Genomic DNA, 22,764 nt, shown 5'->3' on the forward strand with positions numbered 1-22,764 from the left:
CCACCCCTACCTAAGCCACCACGACTCGCCCAGGCCTTTACCTCCATAGGCCTCAGGGGTCCCCGCGGCTGCCTCGCTCTGAGCCCTAAAGAACAAGAGAGCACCATCTGACTTATTGAATCAATCTTCATACTCCGTGATATTGATGAACGGAGGTACATATTAAATTTTCCAATATCGTCAGGTTAAGCCAAGGGGAAAATTAAAACTACTTTGATCACGACTTTGGGCGCTAAGGCTGCCTATATGGTAAGCCGACTTTAGCGAGTTAATTCCTCGAGGGGAAGAAATCCAGCGTTGCATGAGTAATATGATGAAAGCCTCAAATTACAATAAACAGCTTTGGATTGATGGATAATGTAGCGGCCATCATTGTTAACATGGTGATCCTCTCTACCGTGAAAACGATGGGGCACATAAGACACAGATGTGGGAGGAGGCACCCATACATCACAATTACCTTTTCATCGTAATCTAATGACATAGAAAATGCTATACTGAGAAAATGAATAGGTGACGAAGCGATCCTGTAAGCCTTTTTTCTTTTTTCTTTCCTATTTTTTTTCCAGTTCTCAAATTCTTAACACAAGTTTCCATTTTTCTCACTCTTCTCTGATACATGAAAAGGAGACTAGACCAACGAGTAAAAGAAGACAAAACGTAGGAGAGAAACCCCAGATAATTGCCGCTCCCGAGGAAGACAAAAGAAAGTATGGTCAATTGAAATCCAGGAGAGAGAATTCTGAGACTCATCCCTTGAAAGTGTAGAGTTACGAAAGAAATTTTAACAAACTAAGAGGAACCTGACAGCAATGCAACATAATCTTCCTGTTTCTCCCTTTATAAACGACCTAATTTATTTTCTTAACTTCACTTACTTACCTTCCTTCCTCCTCTTCCTCTTCCTCCAGCATCCCTTCCATTTCCTTTTCATAACAATCTGGCTATAAAACGAAATAAAAAAAAAACAGGCCTTCCTACAAAATACAAAAATGGGTTTAATTGTCCCCGGCGCCCAAAAGTTACCGTCGTCCTTCATCTCATAAAAGGATCATCTTTTTTTACTAATTAATTTCCCTCTTTCCCGCAATCTTAATGACGAATATCCTTTTATACGCCACATATCTAATGGATTCTCCCACCCACCAATTTCTCTCTCTCTCTCTCTCTCTCTCTCTCTCTCTCTCTCTCTCTCTCTCTCTCTCTCTCTCTCTCTCTCTCTCGTGTTTATTTCCGTGAGACTTAATTGAATCTGGCTCGATCCAATTTTGTAAGTTTTCGATGATCCCCAAAAATAAGTAAAAATCTTACCCTCTACTTTCAAAAGCTAAAGAAAGAGAGAGAGAGAGAGAGAGAGAGAGAGAGAGAGAGAGAGAGAGAGAGAGAGAGAGAGAGAGAGAGAGTTGATGAAAAGAGAAATGGGAGAGAAAAATGCTTCAGTAATGCGTAGGCGATTAGCGAAAATACGAAACACTTTGAACTAAAGCGCTAATGGTTGAAATTAGAAAAAGAAACAATACTCTCTCTCTCTCTCTCTCTCTCTCTCTCTCTCTCTCTCGCTGTGCACTAAGTAAACACAGTGGTAAAGAGACACACAAGAAGTCGGTGTGTCTATAAGGCAATGGTGCTCTGACAAGGTCCTTACAGCGCTGCTACATACCAACTCAATTCACTACACTAACTCCACAGCCACTGTCAAACCTCCACCAGTCACAGGGCAAATCACAGGCACGACATGAGTAATACCTACCCATCCACTTGCCTACATACCTACTTTCAACCATTCTTGTGTTATGTTTCTTTTTTCCTTTCTGTCTATGTATGTATGTGTCCGTGGATACGTCTGTCTACCTATGCATATATGCAATTACGTTCTTTCTTTGCATGCATGTCCTGCAGATCTCTCTCTCTCTCTCTCTCTCTCTCTCTCTCTCTCTCTCTCTCTCTCTCTCTCTCTCTCTCTCTCTCTCTCTCTCTCTCTCTCTCTCTCTCTCTCTCTCTCTCTCTCTCTCTCTCTCTCTCTCTCTCTATATATATATATATATATATATATATATATATATATATATATATATATATATATATATATATATATATATATATATATATATATATATATTTATTTATTCTTCTATCTATGTATCTATCTATCTATCTATGTATCTATCTACCTATCTATCTATCTATCTATCTATCTATCTATTTATATTCACATATCCATCTACCTATCTATTAATTTCTGTGTCAGTGTAAATGATTATAGAAAAAAATACCTGATTGAATTTTCAAAAATCTCTTTTTGACAGCAATACCTCTACCATTTAAAGCAGACCGTTTTCAATTCACGGGCTCCTCTTGACCCGGAACTGTTCACTACCTAATTACTACCAGTCTATACACCTATCTATCTGCCTGTCTATTTATCTATCATTCCGTCTATGGCATGAAAAGAGAGTGTGTGTGTAATCATCAGCACCATTATTGCCAGCTACTTTTGACTTTTTTGTAATGTCCATACTTCCAAACAGTTTTATGTATATGATATAATTCAAAACCTTACTTCTCCTCTCCACATTTTTTGTTTTCTCTTTTGAGTTTACTTTGCCACTCACTTCAGCATTGTTGCGAGGCGTGAGTGGAAATGTCAATATTCAAACTTATTGCTTGAGTCTTCGTCTTTATATACTGTCGGTGCCTTATATCTGCATGTGTCTCGTACTAAAGCGCAACACCTCACAGAAGTAAGTTCCCTCGGGTGAACTGCGCATTATCACAACAGCTGCAGTCCTGATAATTCCTAGTTTACAGTGAAGCGATCATATTTCTAGCTCCTCACTTTTCGCTTTACCTGAAGCCGACTTACTAAACACCGCTATTTACTTGCTTTCTGGAAGGTTATATTGGTGATTCTAATTTGAGTAACACCACAACAGAACATGCATCACAAGTATTCCAACAACACACTAACAACACAACACTGCACACGGCCTGCACTCCTCTACTCCACCTCGCCACACCTTCCCAGCACTCTGGAATCGATATATTAAGCTGATATTTAAGTATAATTCACAGACGAAGATTACCAGGAGACTTTCTTGCATGTCTTAGTTTTGCCTGTTTTCTCCATTTCGAAAAGAAATTGTATCTTTCTTCATTTCAGAATATTATCATTCCATACGAGTTATTTCTCTATGAGACAACTTCACGTCACATCACGAAGCGGAGACTTCCTTCTGCCCCATCAAGGAATACGAGTCTGTTTCCGTAAGAGTAAGTAATGAGGGTCATTTTACTACCATAGCGCCAACACCACATCAAGGAAATTTATTGAAGCCATATTCTGAACTGTGTTAGAAAGGGGACCCCTGGGCGCGGCGGGAGCCTGGCACCAGTAGCGTGGAGGAAACCAAATGTGTATTATAATATATATATATATATATATATATATATATATATATATATATATATATATATATATATATATATATATATATATATATATATATATATATATATATATATATATATATATATATATATATATATATATATATATATATATATATATATATATATATATATATATATGTGTGTGTGTGTGTGTGTGTGTGTGTGTGTGTGTGTGTGCGCATAGCTCGCACACACACACACACACACACACACACACACACACACACACACACACACACACACACACACACACACCGCGTAGTGTAGTGGTTAGCACGCTCGACTCACAATCGAGAGGGCCGGGTTCGAGTCCCGGCGCGGCGAGGCAAATGGGCAAGCCTCTTAATGTGTAGTCCCTGTTCACCTAGCAGTAAATAGGTACGGGATGTAACTCGAGGGGTTGTGGCCTCGCTTCCCGGTGTGTGGAGTGTGTTGTGGTCTCAGTCCTACCCGAAGATCTGTCTATGAGCTCTGAGCTCGCTCCGTAATGGGGAAGACTGGCTGGGTGACCAGCAGGCAACCGTGGTGAATCACACACACACACACACACACACACACACACACACACACACACACACACACACACACACACACACACACACACACACACGAAGCGACATACAGACAAGAGAAAAATGAATACAAGAGAAAATAAGTTTTAATAAAAGTCCAAAAAATGGATTGCTCCATTGTAAACTTCAAAACTTTCTTTAATAAACATGAATGAGGCATTTGTACGAAACAAGTCTGAAATAAGCCAAGCTGCTGAGTTCTTCCTGAAGACACAATGAAAGAGGTTTGCAAAATTGTGCCCTCGTGTCCTTTAGGATAAAAAATCCTGGAAAAGCATCTACTGTTTCAATTTTCTTTCCATTTCCACCTGTCTCCTTTACTTCAGTCCTTTCTCACTCTTCACTGCATTTATATTCTCTCTCTGAAAGTTATTCCTATTCTTTTTCATACTCCTCATTTTCAAACTGAAATTTATGATTCCATCACCTCCCTTAATCTACGAATACGCTTCCCTCTTTCATTACTTGGCTCCCTCACACACATACGCATATTTCTCTTTCCTCATATCCATCCTTAACATTTCTTCCCCTTTCGCTTTATAAAGAAAAATATATATAAATATTGAAGTGTCCCTGCAAGACGAAAGACGGAAGAGCCAAAACGTAAAATGAGAAAGCAAGCAACGAGAGAGAGAGAGAGAGAGAGAGAGAGAGAGAGAGAGAGAGAGAGAGAGAGAGAGAGAGAGAGAGAGAGAGATGGGGAGGAGATTGTGGAAGAGGAAAATGTAGCCTCCTTCCTCCTCCAGGGCATCCCATTTCCTTGTTCACCACCTCCGTCCTATTTATCATTCGCTAAACAAACTAATGAGGAAATTGCCCAGATCCCTGCAGGTAAAAAGCACGACAGGGAGTTAGCCTAAAGTTAGGAGGAAGAGGACGATGAGGACGAAGCCGACGGGAAGGAAGCGGAAGAAAAGGAGGAGCAGGAAGACGATGAAGATGAAGGTGAGGGAAAAGACTAGAGAAATAAAAGGAAGGTGGAAGGAAAGAAAGTAAGAAAGATGAGCAATAATAGTGAAGAAAAAAAAAGGAAACCCAAAGAATAAACAAAAATTAAGTCATATAATAAAAAAAGTATCTAGTTTCTCAGATATGATTCAGCAACAAAAAAAAGTGTATGGAGCTGAAAGTGAAGCTAGGAAGACGTTCAATAATGGAAAACAAATAGACTAAAAAAAAAAAAGGCGAAAGAATGATGCAATATCTCCACTAAAATATTGAATTCACAGGAGGAACGGAAAGAAGTTTAGGAGGAAAGAAAAAGGATAAGGTAAGGAAATGGAGAAAGAAAACACACTTGAGTTGTAAAGGAAAGGATGGAAGGAGGCCGATCTACACAGACATAATTCAATCGACGTGTCAGCAATCCAAAAACTTGGAGTAAATTCAAATTGGTGGCGTGTCCGCAAGGTGTGTCGCGTGAGTGTGTTGATAGGTGACTGTCGGAGCGGTCCTACTCACCCCCAAGAGAACACACACACACACACACACACACACACACACACACACACACACACACATACTGAGAGATGCACAAGATACAATAAGTTATGTACCTTCTCTGTACTGAACGTATTACTTAGCTTGCTTACAACAGATTCCCTTAGAGAGGCCAGAGGGACATTTGCAGAATTAGCCATTAGTATTGATTCTTAATTAACATTTGAATAAGCCAGTGATTCCCTTGTTCTCCTGCTCAGTGGCTCTTTAATTATTACATTCTCCTAGCGTACGTAGTCATTATCAGACAGGTGCATTGGTTAGCCCGTCCTTTCGGCTGCCCAATCTTAAATTCCTTTTTCTTGGAGAAATGGGTGAGGGGAGCAGGGGGTCTCGCTCGGCTATCATCCCCACACGTCTCGGGGTAAAGTATCTCTCCTTTATTCGGGTGCCTAAAGAAGGGTATTTACTGGTTAATACTACCTTCGGCGTGGGCAGCGGGAGCAGGACATTACTGGGTCATGATAGCGGGTTACCGGGCCTCCTGAGGGACGAGCGCCAGGCACGCGACCCTGCCGCCCGGCAACACACGGGGAAGGAGCCACAGCGGAAGGGAAGGGAGGGAACACGGGATGGGAAGGAAGCCGGGCGAGGGTTAGGGGAGAGATGGGGAAGGGAGGAAGTTGATGGGATGGTGGGATCGGTGAGCAAGGTGGGAAGAGGCTCACTCGCGCCATAATTCAGTAGATCATGTTTCAACGTAATATTGTAATCCATAACGAACGATAATCATTAAACTGCATAGGATAATAGAAGGGTTACGATGTCTGCTCATTGCTAATCGTACTGATCTGAGCCAGAATACAGTTTACAACATAATTCTGAAGTGGTGCACATAATGAATGCAATCTTTTCCGTAGTAAGACAACCAACATATATTTTGCTCTCCATGTTGTATTTGCTTTCCTCCGTTCATTGACATTTAGAAATGTATTTTACAATTTGCTGAAAGACAACATTTACAAAAGACATCTTGTTTCATTTCCTCCACTAACTGCCTCAATTGACTCTTCAACAAATATCCTTCACTACAAACTCTTTCTGTGTCAGAAGATTTTTCACAACAATGAATGCATCTTTTCATCACCTGTTTCTCAGACATAGCAGCCAAGTCTCCGTATCAACACATAAGCTTACCCCTCTCCTCCATCGACTTTAAGATGATTTTAGTTTATTTCAAGTTTGCAGTTAATATTTTTCCCTCACACATGCATTATACTTTCCTGCCTGCAAGCGTCATATAAGTGTGCATTGCATACACAATTATTTCTTTATGTTCATAACTTTCCAACAGTAATTGGCATTTGCAATTTTGTACCAGTATGTTATCAATGTCCTAGAAGCTATTACATTAATTCTTTTTGATATGTTAATTAGTTACGGAACACCACGCATTAAGAATAAGAATTTTTCTCGAAATAAGTATTATGCTGAATAGCAATAATGATGATGATCATCATAATAATGATGATAGTCATGATATAATGATGACACTAGTGCTAGCAATAATGATAGCAACATCACCAGAAGTAGCACCACCACCAACACCACCCGAAGTGGGAATGCGCCATATCTCCTGCGTCACATTTTTAAGAGTGGTGACATATTTCCTACAGGGATAAAGCATATCTCCTATACACAGTAGGCGTAAGAAATATCCTTGGTACTAATTTGTTGTGTAGGATGTGTGCTTGACACTTGTCCTTGTGTAGGAAATATGACCTATGTGAACGAGCAGCGGCAGTAAGACACAACTCCTACAGTTATATTGTTACAGCTACAAACATTACATATGATCATCGACAAAAGTCTGGAGAATATTGATGTATATAAGATAAAACTGCAAAAACTGGAAATCACATTAATTAATATGGAACTTTTTATTTCTATTTTTATTTCCCACTAAAACATACGTAGGCTATAAAAAAAAAAAAAAAAAAGTTTCCTATACAAGCCGTGGTTGGTCCAGGAGCACTGGAGTACAAGAAATGCCACCTGCCCCGCCGAATGGAGCAACAAATATCGTCTGAATGATAAATATACTGCACGGAACGGACATTTAACAAGCTAAGTATTTGTCGACTGGTCAAGATCGGGAGTGCATTGAGCTACAAGCGTCGAATACACAGGCTCTCGGCTAAGAGGGTGCGCCTACACAGTGTAAGAAATGTGACAAAAGAGATTATTTTGTGTAGGAGACATGTTGTATCCTTATACGATACGTGATAGTACCGAGTAAGAAATGGAACAACTCTAAAACGGCTAAATTTGTAGCTGTGCTCTGTAGATCACTCAGTTTCTGTGTAGGAAATGAGCTGCATACTTATTTTTTTGTGTAGGAGATTATGACCACCTATGTGTAAGATGTGTGGCAGTACTCCATTTATTGTAGGTTTGTAAAAAAAAATGACTACGTCCCGCATAAGAAGCAGCAGCGACAACAATAGTAACAAAAACAGCAGCAGCAGCAGCACCGGTAGCAGCACACACAGTAGTAGTAGTAGTAGTAGTAGTAGTAGTAGTAGTAGTAGTAGGTGGTGGTGGTGGTGGTGGTGGTGGTGGTGGTGGTGGTGGTGGTGGTGGTGGGGGTGGGGTGTGGTGGTGGTGCTAGTAGAAGTAGTAGTAGTAGGAGGAGGACGAGGAGGAGGAGGAGGCGTGTAAGTAAGTAATAAGGAATAGCTTAAATAGTGATAATCAATAATGAAAAAATAAAGAAAGAATAGCAAATTAATTAAAGATAGATAAGATATTATTACTACTGCTACTTCTATTATTATTATTATTACTACTACTACTACTACTACTACTACTACTACTAATAATAATAATAATAATAATAATAATAATAATAATAATAATAATAATAATAATACTGCATATAATAAATAATAATAATAATAATAATAATAATAATAATAATAATTATTATTATTATTATTATTATTATTATTATTATTATTATTATTTATTATTATTATCATTAATATTAATATTATTACTATTATGGCAATATTGATATTGAAAAAAGCTAATAATAATAGCAATAATAATAATGATAATAATAATAATAAGAATAGTAAAAATAACAATAAGAGTGGCAGGTCAGACAGCGTATGGCCTTCGCTCTGCCTCAAACACATTGCCGCAAGACATGTTATCTTTCAGTACACTCTACTTAAAAGAACCATTTGACAATAACCGATTTGGAACAATTTTCTGTCACGAACTATCATCAAAATACTTCTCTTTGTTATTCAATTGAAGCGAACCGAGCAATTTCTCTTCACGGAAGTCTGAAGCTTACCAATAAAAACTTGATCTTTAATTTCCAAGGCTCGACTGTGAAACGAAACTCTCATTTCTTGTGAATTTAACAAAAGCAATACTTCGTTTCCAGCCATCCATGTCTTATTTTCTCTGGAGTATTGTTATGTATTCACTTTCAGTTCATCTTAAAGGCGAGTGACATACCAGGAGTTCCTTCTTGTCAACGTACTAGTCATTTCAGGAAGTAATCTCTTCATTGCACTTTTTAGCAAGAGGCACTATAAAGTATTGTTAAATATTGATATGGTGGACGTCCTTCCCCGCTCTCACACACACACACACACACACACACACACACACACACACACACACACACACACACACACACACACTAGCAGCCACTACACATTTCCCAAAACACCTTGTTATTGTACTAATTACCTCATTTTTTTCAAGGAATTTGCTCCTTTCTATTCAAGAACCAATTTACAGAAATCAGTTCAACCTAATCCAATACATATGAGTCTCTCTCTCTCTCTCTCTCTCTCTCTCTCTCTCTCTCTCTCTCTCTCTCTCTCTCTCTCTCTCTCTTCAAAGGGTCCTTCTGCTTTCACTTCTTGCTCTACTTTCTGTTAGTTTTTAACCTTCCCCTCACTTTTTTCCTCCTCCTCCCTTCAAGGCAGAGAATTTTCGTGCTTTATATTCCCCCTCCATCCTCCCTTACCCCTTGTGTTGCGTTTTTCTTTCTAGCTTTTGTACAGAGTTCGTATTTGGTCCCTTTGGTGTCACGTGAAGCAATCCTTTATCCAATTCTTTGTCTCCTTCTCTCTCTCTCTCTCTCTCTCTCTCTCTCTCTCTCTCTCTCTCTCTCTCTCTCTCTCTCTCTCTCTCTCTCTCTCTCTCTCTCTCTCTCTCTCTGTCTGTCTGGGTTTTCCGCACCTTCAGCTTCTTTAAGCAAATAATTTGTTGAACTGACCTTAAGCTTATCAAACATTCTACCTCTTGAAGACATAAAGATGAATGACACAAAGACCCTGGATCATTAATTTAGGAGATTGCTCTGGCCTATGTTTGAAGCCTTGTTAGCCAATCTAACCACCAGAACAGTTCGTAGTTAAGTTAGTATCTATTAAATTCCATAATTAGCGTGCTTCATGAGTGAGTCTGTAATCGGAAATCACCCACAGAAGCCAAGGAAAGTGTTTGGGTATTGAAAAATTTGCGCTCTTCAATTAGCAGATTGTCCATCAATCCAAATTCAGCATAGGACAGTGACAGGTGAGGAATGACAGTTGTCACTTTGCCGACAAATGATGCTTAAAAGAAAAGAGTAAATTCTCAATTCATAAAATTAGACAGGTTTGCCCCTTATCGGGAATCTTTAACGCTGGCTGTGCTGCGGGCTCAGGTATTCACCATTAGTGGTGTGGCAGGCACGGGAATGGACGGGTGAGTCAAGGTTGAGTCAAGAGATCTTCAGCAGCCATCGAAGTTTTTTGCCCTAGAGTCTTTAGTCACTTCCTACACTGCCAGTATATATCAAGGTGTTCTGAAAGATAGCAACGATCGATGGAGTGTTGGGCCACGAGAAAGCAATACTGCGAAGAGAGAATGTGATTATTTTGACACGGGATTGGCTACAAGATACAGGGAACAGAGTTGAATGTCGTTGCTTCATGGTAGGAGGTTACACGATGGTAGTCACCGCTCACTCGCAGCTAAATGTTGGCTTGCTGGTTTCATCTGTTTTTTTTTTTTTTTATCCACGTGAATAAAAGGTTGTTTCTTTTTTACCTGGTAACCGAATTAATTACCCTGGTGACCAGGTGACACAATGCTGAACTTTTTTTCCCGATCTAATGAGTAATGTATATTTTGGAGGAGACTCATAAAAGAAAGAACCTTACAGAAACGGGATAATAATGCTGCAGAGGAAAATGAGTATTGGATAGTTCTTAAAATTTGTATTAATTTTCCTCTGTTTGAGTGGCCTTAAAATCAGTGTCAACCAGTTTCGCTCTTTGGATGGAAAACCTAATGTTGAAGCATCAGAGAAAACTTAGTAGTTTTCAATGCCTCAAAAACTCAATTCCTCCATTTATCAACTCGACACAACCTTCCAGACAACTATCACCCTCTTCTTCAATGACACTCAACTGTCTCTCTCTTCTACACTGAATATCCTCGGCCTGTCCTTTACTCATAATCATAACTGGAAACTTCACATCTCATCTCTCACTAAAACAGCTTCTATGTAGTTAGGCGTTCTACGGCGTCTCCCCCAGTTTTTCTCGCTCCTCCAACTGCTAATTCTGTACAAGGGCCTTATCCGTCCTTGTATGGAATACTCTTCTCATGTTTGGAGGGTTCCACTCACACAGTTTGATTAGATAGGGCGGAAGCAAAAGCCTTTCGTCTCATCAACTCCCCTCCTCTGACTGACTGTCTTCATCCTTTTTCTCACCGCCGAAATGTTGCATCTTTCTATCTTTTAATCCTATTTTCATGCTAATTGCTCTACTGATCTTGCTAACTGCATGCCTCCCCTCTTCCTGCGAACTCGCTGCACAAGGCTTTCTTCTTCCTCTCACCCCTATTTTGTCCAACTCCCTAATGCACGAGTTAACCAGTACTCTAAATCATTCATACCTTTCTCTGATAAATTATGGGACTGCCTGCCTGCTTCTGTATTTTCATCTTCCTACCATTTAACTTCTTTTAAGAGAGAGATCTCAAGGCATTTGTTCCTGAATTCTGGTTAACTCTTGTGTCTTTTAAGGGAACCAACAACTCAGTGGGTCTTTTTTTTCATATTTTGTTGCCCTTAATCATATTTTTTTCATATTTTGTTGTCCCTCCTGCATAAAAAAAGAATCTCTAATTTCCTGTAGGTACTAAAATCTTTAGTTACACACCCGGTAGCTCAGTGGTTAGAGCGCTGGCTTCACAAGCCAGAGGACCGGGGTTCGATTCCCCGGCCGGATGGACATATTTGGGTGTGTCTCCTTTCACGTGTAGGTGCTGTTCACCTAGCAGTGCGTGGATACAGGATGTAAATCGAGGAGTTGTGACCTTGTTGTCCCGGTGTGTGGTGTGTGCCTGGTCTCAGGCCTATCCAAAGATCGGAAATAATGAGCTCTGAGCTCACTCCGTAGGGTAACGTCTGGCTGTCTCGTCAGAGACTGCAGCAGATCAAACAAACAAACAAACAAACAAAAACATACGTATGGCGCATGAGAAGTACAGTACATCATGAACTCCCATTTGGACTAGCGTGAGATACTGTCTTTAGTTAGTGATTTATGCATTTTATCTTGTTCATTTATTATTTGTGTACGTGTGCAAGCGAGCGTGCGTACGAGTGTGTGTGTGTTTCACTGTTTGATCTGCTGCAGTGCCTGACGAGACAGCCAGACGTTACCCTACGGAACGAGCTCAGAGCTCATTATTTCCGATCTTCGGATAGGCCTGAGACCAGGCACACACCACACACCGGGACAACAAGGTCACAACTCCTCGATTAACATCCCGTACCTACTCACTGCTAGGTGAACAGGGGCTACACGTGAAAGGAGACACACCCAAATATCTCCACCCGGCCGGGGAATCGAACTCCGGTCCTCTGGCTTGTGAAGCCAGCGCTCTAACCACTGAGCTACCGTGTGGTATGTGTGTGTGTGTGTGTGTATGTGTGGACACGCGCGTGCGTGTAACGTGAGAGAAGTTACCAGAAAGAACTCATAGTCACGCAAAGCAGCTTTGACTGCATCATTTATCCAAGGATTCGAAACCGTCGGCCAGTCTCTTTTTGGAATTGTTGCCAATATTCAAGCTACAGAGATTCTTTTTTTTAGAATACCAAACTTAGGTAAACTATTTCTGGCTCACTTCAGAGATGAATCAAACAGTTCATCATTTGGAAGCATTAGACTATATTATATACAAAAAAAAAAAAAATCATGAATAATGATTAATTACACTAAACTAAACACTAAGAACCCAAAGGAAAATATATCCCTATCTTATGACAATTTTGTATAATTGAACATCAGTTACTCTGAAAATAGCCTTTAAATACAAGCGCAAAGCGGCTTCTTGAACAAATCATAAGCAGATCCCTAGTGAAGTCCTTGAACCATGGCCCGCATCATCCATCGTCTGCTGTCTGTACTTACCTAACAAGCGACGCGGATCTGCCCCTCACGGTACACTCGCCTGATGGAAAACAAGAATAAAACTTTAGTGTAGAGGAAGATATAATTGTCACGATAATGATGGACATCAGACGGGGTAAAAGGAGATGGAGGAATAAGAGAAGAAAGAGGAGGAGGAGATGGAGGAATAAAAGAAGAAGGAGGAGGAGGAGGAGGAGGATAATGGTAATAGTAATATAATAATAATAATAATAACAGTAATAATAATAATAATAATAATAAAAAATAATAATAATAATAATAATAATAATAATAATAATAATAATAATAATAATAATAATAATAATAATAATAATAATAATAATAATAATAATAATAATAATAATAATAATAATAATAATAATAATAATAATAATAAAAAAAAAATAATAATAATAATAATAATAACAACAACAACAACAACAACAACAACAACAACAACAACAACAACAACAACAACAACAACAACAATAATAACAATCATGATAAGAAGAAGAAGAAGAAGAAGAAGAAGAAGAAGAAGAAGAAGAAGAAGAAGATTAAGAAAAAGGAGAAGAAAAAAAGAAAAAGAAGAAAAGAAAAAGGAGAATGACAAAAACAACAACACCACCACCACCACTAACAACAACAACAACAACAACAACAACAACAACAACAACATTAATATACAACAAAAGAAGGAAGAGGAGGAGAAGGAGGAGGAGGAGGAGGAGGAGGAGGAGGAGGAGGAGGAGGAGGAGGAAGAGGAGGAAGTTGCAGAAATAATTGGCACATGCATAACTTTCTCTTCTCAATAGTGCCACAACAATTAAAAGCTCCAAGTACACAAAAGAAACCATATATTTTTTTTCTCTTTTCTTTCCTTTCCTTTTCACTGCTCTCCTAATCCCTTAAGGAGCACAATTACTTCAATTCCCCATGACCAAGACCACATATGTTGCCACTACCATCTGCACTGCCATCCTCATCATTACCACCACCATCGCCACCACCGCCACTTCCACTTCCCCTGCCAGAAGGATACATTTGGAACCAATGTCTTGAAAATTAGAGTCGGAATCAGGTTATCGTCAGGAAGGGAGGAATGCGGGCGGAAGAGAGAGAAGAGTGTGTTCTGCCGTTACATTTCTGTATTCAGAACACACACACACACACACACACACACACACACACACACACACACACACACACACACACACACACACACACACACACACACACTTACACACACACACACAGATTTACTGGACGATGCCACACAAATATCATGAAAGCTTTTTGCACTGAATTGTCCGCGAGACAGACAGACGACGATAGCGAACGTTGACCAAAGAGAGAAAAGAGAGGAAAAAGAAAGGAGAGACGAATATCGAGAGAGAGAGAGAGAGAGAGAGAGAGAGAGAACGAAAGGGTGTCACAATGGCAGATTGCGGAAACCATTCTTCAGCATTTCCACATCTCTTACAGGATTCCCCTTCCACCTGCTGACTTCCAGATCCCGTTATCAAGGACAATATCAGGACAAAATAGTTCTTTATGGCCTACAATTCTGATTCATTACTTGACAGTCAAGCTTCAGTTTTCGGTTCAGAGAGGAGCTACATGCGTGAAGGGAGAAGGCAGTGACGGAGGGAGGTTGAAGTTATCTGTAAAAGACGTATAAAGGTCTTATCTATTGTGAGGAGAAGGGTGGGGTGTTATTTGATCAGGGAAACGAAGAGTATGTGGCCACTGAGAGCGCTCCTTTACCTACTCCTTCACAAGGCTATAACATGACTCCCAGCGCAGTGACACGTGATGGCTTGAAGGACACTTCACATAAGATTGTGTTGCAGCTTTCATCTGATACACTTCAGACATCTCTAGTTCATCTATATGAGTATTTGAAGACCTCTAAGAACCAATACGTCAAACAGAAATTCGGTATATAAGCTAAAATACAAAGCAGGAGGAGCATTGTGGATGTATATTGAGCTTCTTCCTGCTGAGAATGACATTATATTGCTGAAGGGCACGATGCCTCGGGACAGAGGTAAGTGGATGGAAGGAGAGACGAAGGAAAGGTGCAGGGAAGAAGGCATGGAGGTACACCAAGAGTGATAGAAAATTGGAAAAAAAGATAAATATAAAGCACTTTTGTGTGTATTGAAGGAGTGTACCTGCCTTCATAAATACTGTGTGTGGAAAATAAAGAAACTGGGAAATGAAAACCCGGAAAAGAAAGGGATGGCCGACACAATGACAGAAAGAGCAGAGTACTCAGAGAGAGAGAGAGAGAGAGAGAGAGAGAGAGAGAGAGAGAGAGAGAGAGAGAGAGAGAGAGAGAGAGAGATTGGGGTGGAAGAAAGTAATGACAAAGAAAACGAGAAACCGGAAGAAAATATGCATGCTAGAATTTCTGACGCTGGCCAGCGAGAGCAATATGTTTCCTCCGTTCCCTTCGCCTCCCCTTCCTCAGAGATCCGCATTTTTCCACTGAACGAAGTAAATATCAGGGGAGATTGTTCAATACAATGCAATATGAAGGAGAAAACGTACAATATATGAAAAGAATATACTGATAAGCATGAAGGATTTTCGACAATATAGGAACAATCTCCATGAAATTAGAAAAATATTACATATATATATATATATATATATATATATATATATATATATATATATATATATATATATATATATATATAAATTGACTAGTCATATGAAAGGGGATCTCTTCCAAAGACGTTAAATTAACTATTAAAAGAAAGTGCTCTCTTCCCGACGTAATATTGTGGTCGTGGTGGTGGTGGTGGTGGTGGTGGTGGTGGTGGTGCCGCGGGTTGTTCTTCGCACTCATGCCACTCATGCCAGCTGTTCTTCCACTGGTCTCTAAAAAGTACCACAGGAATAACAAAGAGAAGCAACAGGAATACGTGAGTAAAACATTGACTTTAAGCCTCAGAATAATAAGTAAATCTCTCTACACACATCTCCAGTTTAAGAAAGATAATCTGAGCTCAGTCCAGCGTCCCTTGTGGTTCAAAAGCTATTGATAGACTTCTTAAAACTCTATTTCTGACAATGTCTCTGGAAATAACTTCTAAAACATTATTACTACAAGCGTGTATAGAAAGATAAGTAAAGATATAAAAAGTGTCACACAATCTTCCTCCGTGTACAGGAGACGCATTTATAACCTAACATTACTCAGTGAGGTTGAGGGAGCGTATGAACCTTCCACTAACTGTGCATTCATCTCCACCATTCGTTTTCTCGAAGAGCAATGAAAGAGAAACTACAAAGTCATTGATAGGACACACATAAAGACTTACTGGTCAGATCCTGAAATATATGAAAACGAATCTCAGTATTCATGATGTCAACATCTCTCTCTCTCTCTCTCTCTCTCTCTCTCTCTCTCTCTCTCTCTCTCTCTCTCTCTCTCTCTCAAGAATCACCACAACCTATTAGCAACACAGCAACACAGCGCGACGTGAAAACATTATTGCCGTGATTTCCTCCCAGTGGTCGGTGTGTTGGCTGCACCTATCCTGTACGATATCCCAGGTTGAAGCGGTGGAGAGTTGTCCTACCCGAGGGGCCTCGTCTCCCGCCCACACCTGCAAACTAACTTGCCTTGTGACTCGTGAGAGCGCTCCACCCTTCCCGTGACATCATCCTGCATGAAGAAGTTTATGACAAGCAAGCCGGGTAAGACTATTCATTGGACTGCTTGTGTGGCCGAAAGCACTGACTGTTTTTGGCCTTTTATTTCCACTGCTGACAAATTTTGATAAAGATCATGTAAGTGCGAGTTACGAATATACAAGAGGAAAGTGAAATATAGTAAACTTCTTACCACAAACAATGATCACGTAAGTGGTTAACAAGACACCAAAAGACTATCCCACATTCCAATACCCATAATAATGTACCTCGGTCTCTCCTGCACCTCCTCCACCACCTCTACACCCAAGAACTTCTCCATAGCGGCGGCAGAGCACCGTATCACCCCGACCGTCAAGGTAACAATAGCACTGTTTGCACGGTCTCGGGTGCCGCCTCCTGTTGCTCTTACCGACGTGACCAGCCATTGTGATTCTTAAGGAGCCTTCGCAAGAGCCTCAGCATCAAGTCTACGGCGTGGGAAAACTCGCCAGGTTTTTTGGGGGGTGTGTGTTTGGAGGGAGAAGATGTGGGAGTTAGCTAATATTTATGTATTTGCACGAAGTTGGAGAGGTATGTGTGTCATGGAGAGATTGGTTTGTGTGTGTTTGTGTTTGTGATGTGTGTGTGTGTGTGTGTGTGTGTGTGTGTGTGTGTGTGTGTGTGTGTGTGTGTGTGTGTGTGTGTGTGTGTGTGTGTGTGTGTGTGTGTGCCCACTTTTACATTTACGAAACATTATGCAGTTTGCCATTGGCTTGCACATTGCTAATCTTTGCCAGAACATACTTTTACAATGGTGTACGATTTCACCAGACAAATTATCAAGATTGTTCATATTCTTTCGTAAATATTATGCTCTAACACTTTATCCACTTACGGAACCACAATATCTGCTTATCCATTTCTATATCAACGGTTGCCTTTTTTTTTTTCAATACAATGTTACCCTATGTTGCTTCACTTATTTTTGGCAGTTATTTTCAACAGGATTTAACATCAAAGGCAAAGAGTAATTGTTACAATATAACATTTTTTTTTATGTGTGTAATATCAAAATAAAAAATATTTATTGACTCTGTTTTCTACTTTTGTTTATTAAAAGATCCACGGTTGACTAAAACGAGAAACATAATCGAAAATCGTGACAAATTAAAATATTTTATAATATGCATTTCACGTGAGAAAGAGCGGCGCCCTCTGCGTCCTTTACGGTGCGATGCGTAGCCAGTGTATTTTTTATGTATTTTTAATTGCCACTTATCTGCTCTGTTTGTTGAGTTTTAACAAGGATGTTAATATATATATATATATATATATATATATATATATATATATATATATATATATATATATATATATATATATATATATATATATATATATATGATACCAGACATGAGTACTCCTCACATCTCAAATTAATGTTTAGTGTTCTGCAGGTTTCATGATCAAACCATACTTGCGCTTTATAATAATTGTATTATCATATGCTACCTCACCCACACACAGTTTCAGACACTCATGTTAGTGACTGCGGTATTATCTTAAACGAGTGTTATTTTCCGTCTACTCAAAGTATTTAATTTTACTCATGGTTTACTCAAAACACAAATGGTAAATACATAACAAAACCCTTCCACTTGGGTACGTTGAGTTAAAGAATTACTCATGTTCAAAGATTTATCTATACAAGGGACACATTCCTAGTTTTATGATCAGAGCGTCAGAACTTAGCTCGATCAATTATTCGAATTTGAAAAAGAGAGAGTGCAGATTCGCTCTAAAACAAGGAAATTCAATAACAGCAAAATAAGGTGAGGACAAACCTGGCACACACCTGACAACAAGATACTGGCAAGCGAAGGTCGCGGTGCCAGTCTTCCTCACGGTACATTCCCACCCTCATTCACACATTCCCATATCGAGCTTCACCTCCCTATCTCTACTGATAACTTCACACATCTCGGGCGCTTACCTGGCCCTCGCTTTCTATCCCTGTATCTAACAATGGCCAAAAGGCATGGTGATACCTGCGGAAAGGTGGAAAATTAATTAAAGTTGTTTGTGCCAGAGTCCAATCTTCCTTAATCTGCGACGGCTCAGCGTCTTGCCTTATGAGGGCCCCGTTTCCTCCCCTCTTCAAAGGGAAGCTGAACGAGACACAACTGAGATAGAAAAGTACCAGAACAACAGCATATTACATATTAAATAATACATATAATATCAACCTTAGTATATCTACAACTCTCACAATATCAAAATTTCTTTGTGTGTGTGTGTGTGTGTGTGTGTAATTCACTGTTTGATCTGCTGCAGTCTCTGATGAGACAGCCAGACGTTACCCTACGGAGCGAGCTCAGAGCTCATTATTTCCGATCTTGGGATAAGTCTGAGACCAGGCACACACCACACACCGGGAAAACAGGGTCACAACTCTTCGATTTACATCCCGTACCTACTCACTGCTAGGTGAACAGGGGCTACACGTGAAAGGAGACACACCCAAATATCTCCACCCGGCCGGGGAATCGAACCCCGGTCATCTGGCTTGGGAAGCCAGCGCTCTAACCACTGAGCTACCGGGCCGTGTGTGTGTGTGTGTGTGTGTGTGTGGATAGGTGGATTCGACCCTTGCTCAGGTATCATGGAAGCTACCGATATTATTTTATCGGTATGTGCCGGGCAGTAAATCAATACCAAGCCTTTCATTATGTAATCTAGACGAATGGCCTTATTTGGTCTTGTATTGACTGGAGTACTACAAAGAAATGACAAAAGAAAAAAAAAATTACTAACTTGCAGGCATTCCTTCATACTCGTATATACATAGCTACATACAAAACACATAAACAAATAAACACAAACTTTCACAAGTACCCATACACAAAGGGATACACAGAAGCACACACACCAAGATATACAGATAAACAGGTGGACAGACACGCAAACAAACATATAACCTAGCACAGCGAGAATCACCTCTAATCAACTTGATAAACACGAAACAATCTTATCATCTCACCAAAAAACATTCTCTGGCAAACTCCACTTAACTCCCCCTCCTCCCCTCCCCTTCACTCACTTTGCTTCAACCAATGATCGACCGACCCTTCATCTTCCTCCTGCCTGTACGCACGCACGCACACTTAGTAATCTTGAGGTCAGAGTAGTAACAAGGTGCTCTCTGGGGACCCGTGTGACCCCATGTGACCCTTGTGTAACCTCTACAAACAGGGTCATAACCGCAAGCTTCCAGAGATCGAGGGTCACAAGAGGGGTAATGAAATAACGGCAGTAATCAGCATCCGGAACCTCCATTCCTGCTCCAGAAGAAGGAAGTTGACATGAATAGTTCTCGGGAGAAAACTTCCGCCACTTGGGTTCTTTCACTATTTTCTTTTTTTCTCTAATCGCTGTGGGTAATTTGCATTTATTTTCCTAGAGGTAAAAAAAATATAGCAGTTGCTGGTAATGTTTGTGGCTTCAGATATCGAGAACACACACACACACACACACACACACACACACACACACACACACACACACACACACACACACACACACACACACTGTACACACCGGAAGCTGGAAAAAATATAGTTCCCACAAGAAAAGAGGGATTAAAAGATTTGTAAGGTTCCAATCCTGTGCACTTTCCAAGAAATATTACAAAACCGTGGCATGATACGGTCACTCAATCATGTCAGGTCTTACATACACGCAATATTCCTTACCACATTTCAGCATTTCATAAACCCTTTTCTCTTTGGTCTTGCCAGTAATATATAATGTATAACATCACTTTAGAGGCAAATTCCCCGCAAAATCTAAATTCAGGAGACAACATAATAATGTCTTTGTTCTCTTAACCTTCGCCTTTCTTTCCATTGTGTTTCTTCGTTCGCTGCTCCCTTCATCTGAGCCCCAGGAGTCTCTGCGGGCAAACTGCAGCAGCCATCACAAAGATGACCATGGCAGACCTCTTCTTTTAAGTCATCCCAATCAGAGCCACCAAAAGAAGAAGGAAGAGAAGCACATAACAGACATAAAAGGTGAACGAGGAATGAAAGGACAAGCAGGAAAAGAAGGAAGAGGAGACGGTAGCAAAACTAATGATGATGATAGAGCAGAAACAGCAAAAGGATGTTGGAAAAAGGAAGTTGAGAGGAGTGGTGAAGAAAATGTAGAAATATATGGAAGGAAAAAAGTATCAAACGCAAAAAGAGAACCGTCAAGAAGACAAGAGGAAGAATGAGGAGAATGTTAATGAGCTGAGGGAGGTCACAGAAGGAAAGGAGTATCAAGACGGAAGGAGAAGAGAAGAGAGAGAAGGCAAGGGAAATTAAAAAAAAAAAAAGACGAGAGAGAGAGAGAGAGAGAGAGAGAGAGAGAGAGAGAGAGAGAGAGAGAGAGAGAGAGAGAGAGAGAGAGAGAGAGAGAGAGAGAGAGAGAGAGAGAGAGAGCAGAAACCGCGGAGCGTAAGCAAAGAAAACAGGAACTGGTTATTAGGGATGCTGGTGGAAACTCAGAGTGACGTTGTTTTGGAAGCTTTAATAACTCGCTCTTCGTAATGACAGTTGTTCTTCACCTCTCCCTCTCTCCCTCCCTTGCCACACAGTTCATCTATTCTTTACTTTCATCTTTTCTATCCGCTGCTCTCATTTAATATCCAGGTCTGGCGAATAATATACCTGCATGATATTTAAGTCGCTCTTTGTTGAAATGGTTGCGTCGTTTGTCACGTTGATGCTTTACGATATTACCCATTGTAGTCACACAGGAATTTTACGTCTTAGGTATGTACGTATGCACTTTTCACCGTCTTATGAATGTTACATCACAGACGGATAGAGTGCCTGGAGAAAAAAGAGGAGGGGATTGATTCATGTATTGACTTTAATCATTTTAAAACGAGGAGAATCGAAGACAGCAAACACTACTTGGATTGTTTCCTGAAAAAAACATATCTAAGAGAGCACCTACACTCCGCAGACACTGACAATGACATCCACACCTCACACAAACACACACACACACACACACACACACACAAACGAAATGAATGCCGTCTTTGCTGTTACAATTCACGTTCTATTTTTTTATGGCTACAATTTCCCCGAAGGACAGACTGACGGAATGAAGGATTTGTATTCACACTTTGGTTTCTGTCCACAGCTACAAAAAACTTGATTCATATTGTTGGTCGTCTAATGTTCAATGCTTCATCATACTGTGGGAGCGACTTACACTTATTACAACACTATTAATAGACCAGAGAGAGAGAGAGAGAGAGAGAGAGAGAGAGAGAGAGAGAGAGAGAGAGAGAGAGAAAGTTGCGTATAGTGATAAGATGCGTGATGACGAGAGAGCATGAAGCGAAACTGAGGAGACATGGAAAGGGACGGGACGCAGTATGAGGGGAGGGAGAGGGAGCAGACAGGATGGAAGGGTGAGGCGGTGAAGGAGGAAAGCAGGGCGGCGAGAATAGAACTGTGACGAGCAGTGGAAGAAAAATATATGTAACAGTGAAATACAAATTTTTACTTATAAAAACGTGTGTGTGTGTGTGTGTGTGTGTGTGTGTGTGTGTGTGTGTGTGTGTGTGTGTGTGTGTGTGTGTGTGTGTGTGTGTGTGTGTGTGTGTGTGTTTCTCAATATCCAGCTTCCACTGAGCTACTTGCTGCACCTTCTCTCTCTCTCTCTCTCTCTCTCTCTCTCTCTCTCTCTCTCTCTCTCTCTCTCTCTCTCTCTCTTGCGGTCGCGGTGATGCAACGGAGCCGTGACAACATCACCACGGCTTGGACTTACTAGCCAATCACCGTCTTGCTTTCCCGAGTCACGCTGCTGCTGCCCACTCATTATCTCAACGTTTTTTGTTAGTACTGGGGAGGAAAACAGGGAGGAAAAACAAGACGAGACAGTAAAGGTGAGGAAAAGGAAGGACGACGAGATGAAAAAGGTGAAGGAGGACGAGGGCGAGTAGGTGTAATGAGAATGAGGAGATAGTGTAGGTAGGAAATTGGATCAGGGTTACCATTCTACAGAGAGAATACAATAATAATGACAGTAGTGCACAAGTAAGGAGAGATTTGTAAGCAGGCTAATGGATAAACGTGGAAGAAAGGAAGGGG

General features: G+C 40.4%; 1 non-coding gene across 1 annotated transcript; it reads right to left on the bottom strand.

Annotated features, from left to right (window-relative positions):
• Nucleotides 1-19,145: 19,145 nt before the first annotated feature.
• On the bottom strand, nucleotides 19,146-19,219 carry Trnag-ccc. Its single transcript has one exon. It is a non-coding gene; the product is annotated as a tRNA-Gly (tRNA).
• Nucleotides 19,220-22,764: the final 3,545 nt, after the last annotated feature.

Source organism: Portunus trituberculatus, chromosome 19, assembly GCF_017591435.1.
Source record: "Portunus trituberculatus isolate SZX2019 chromosome 19, ASM1759143v1, whole genome shotgun sequence".
NCBI lineage: Eukaryota > Metazoa > Arthropoda > Malacostraca > Decapoda > Portunidae > Portunus > Portunus trituberculatus.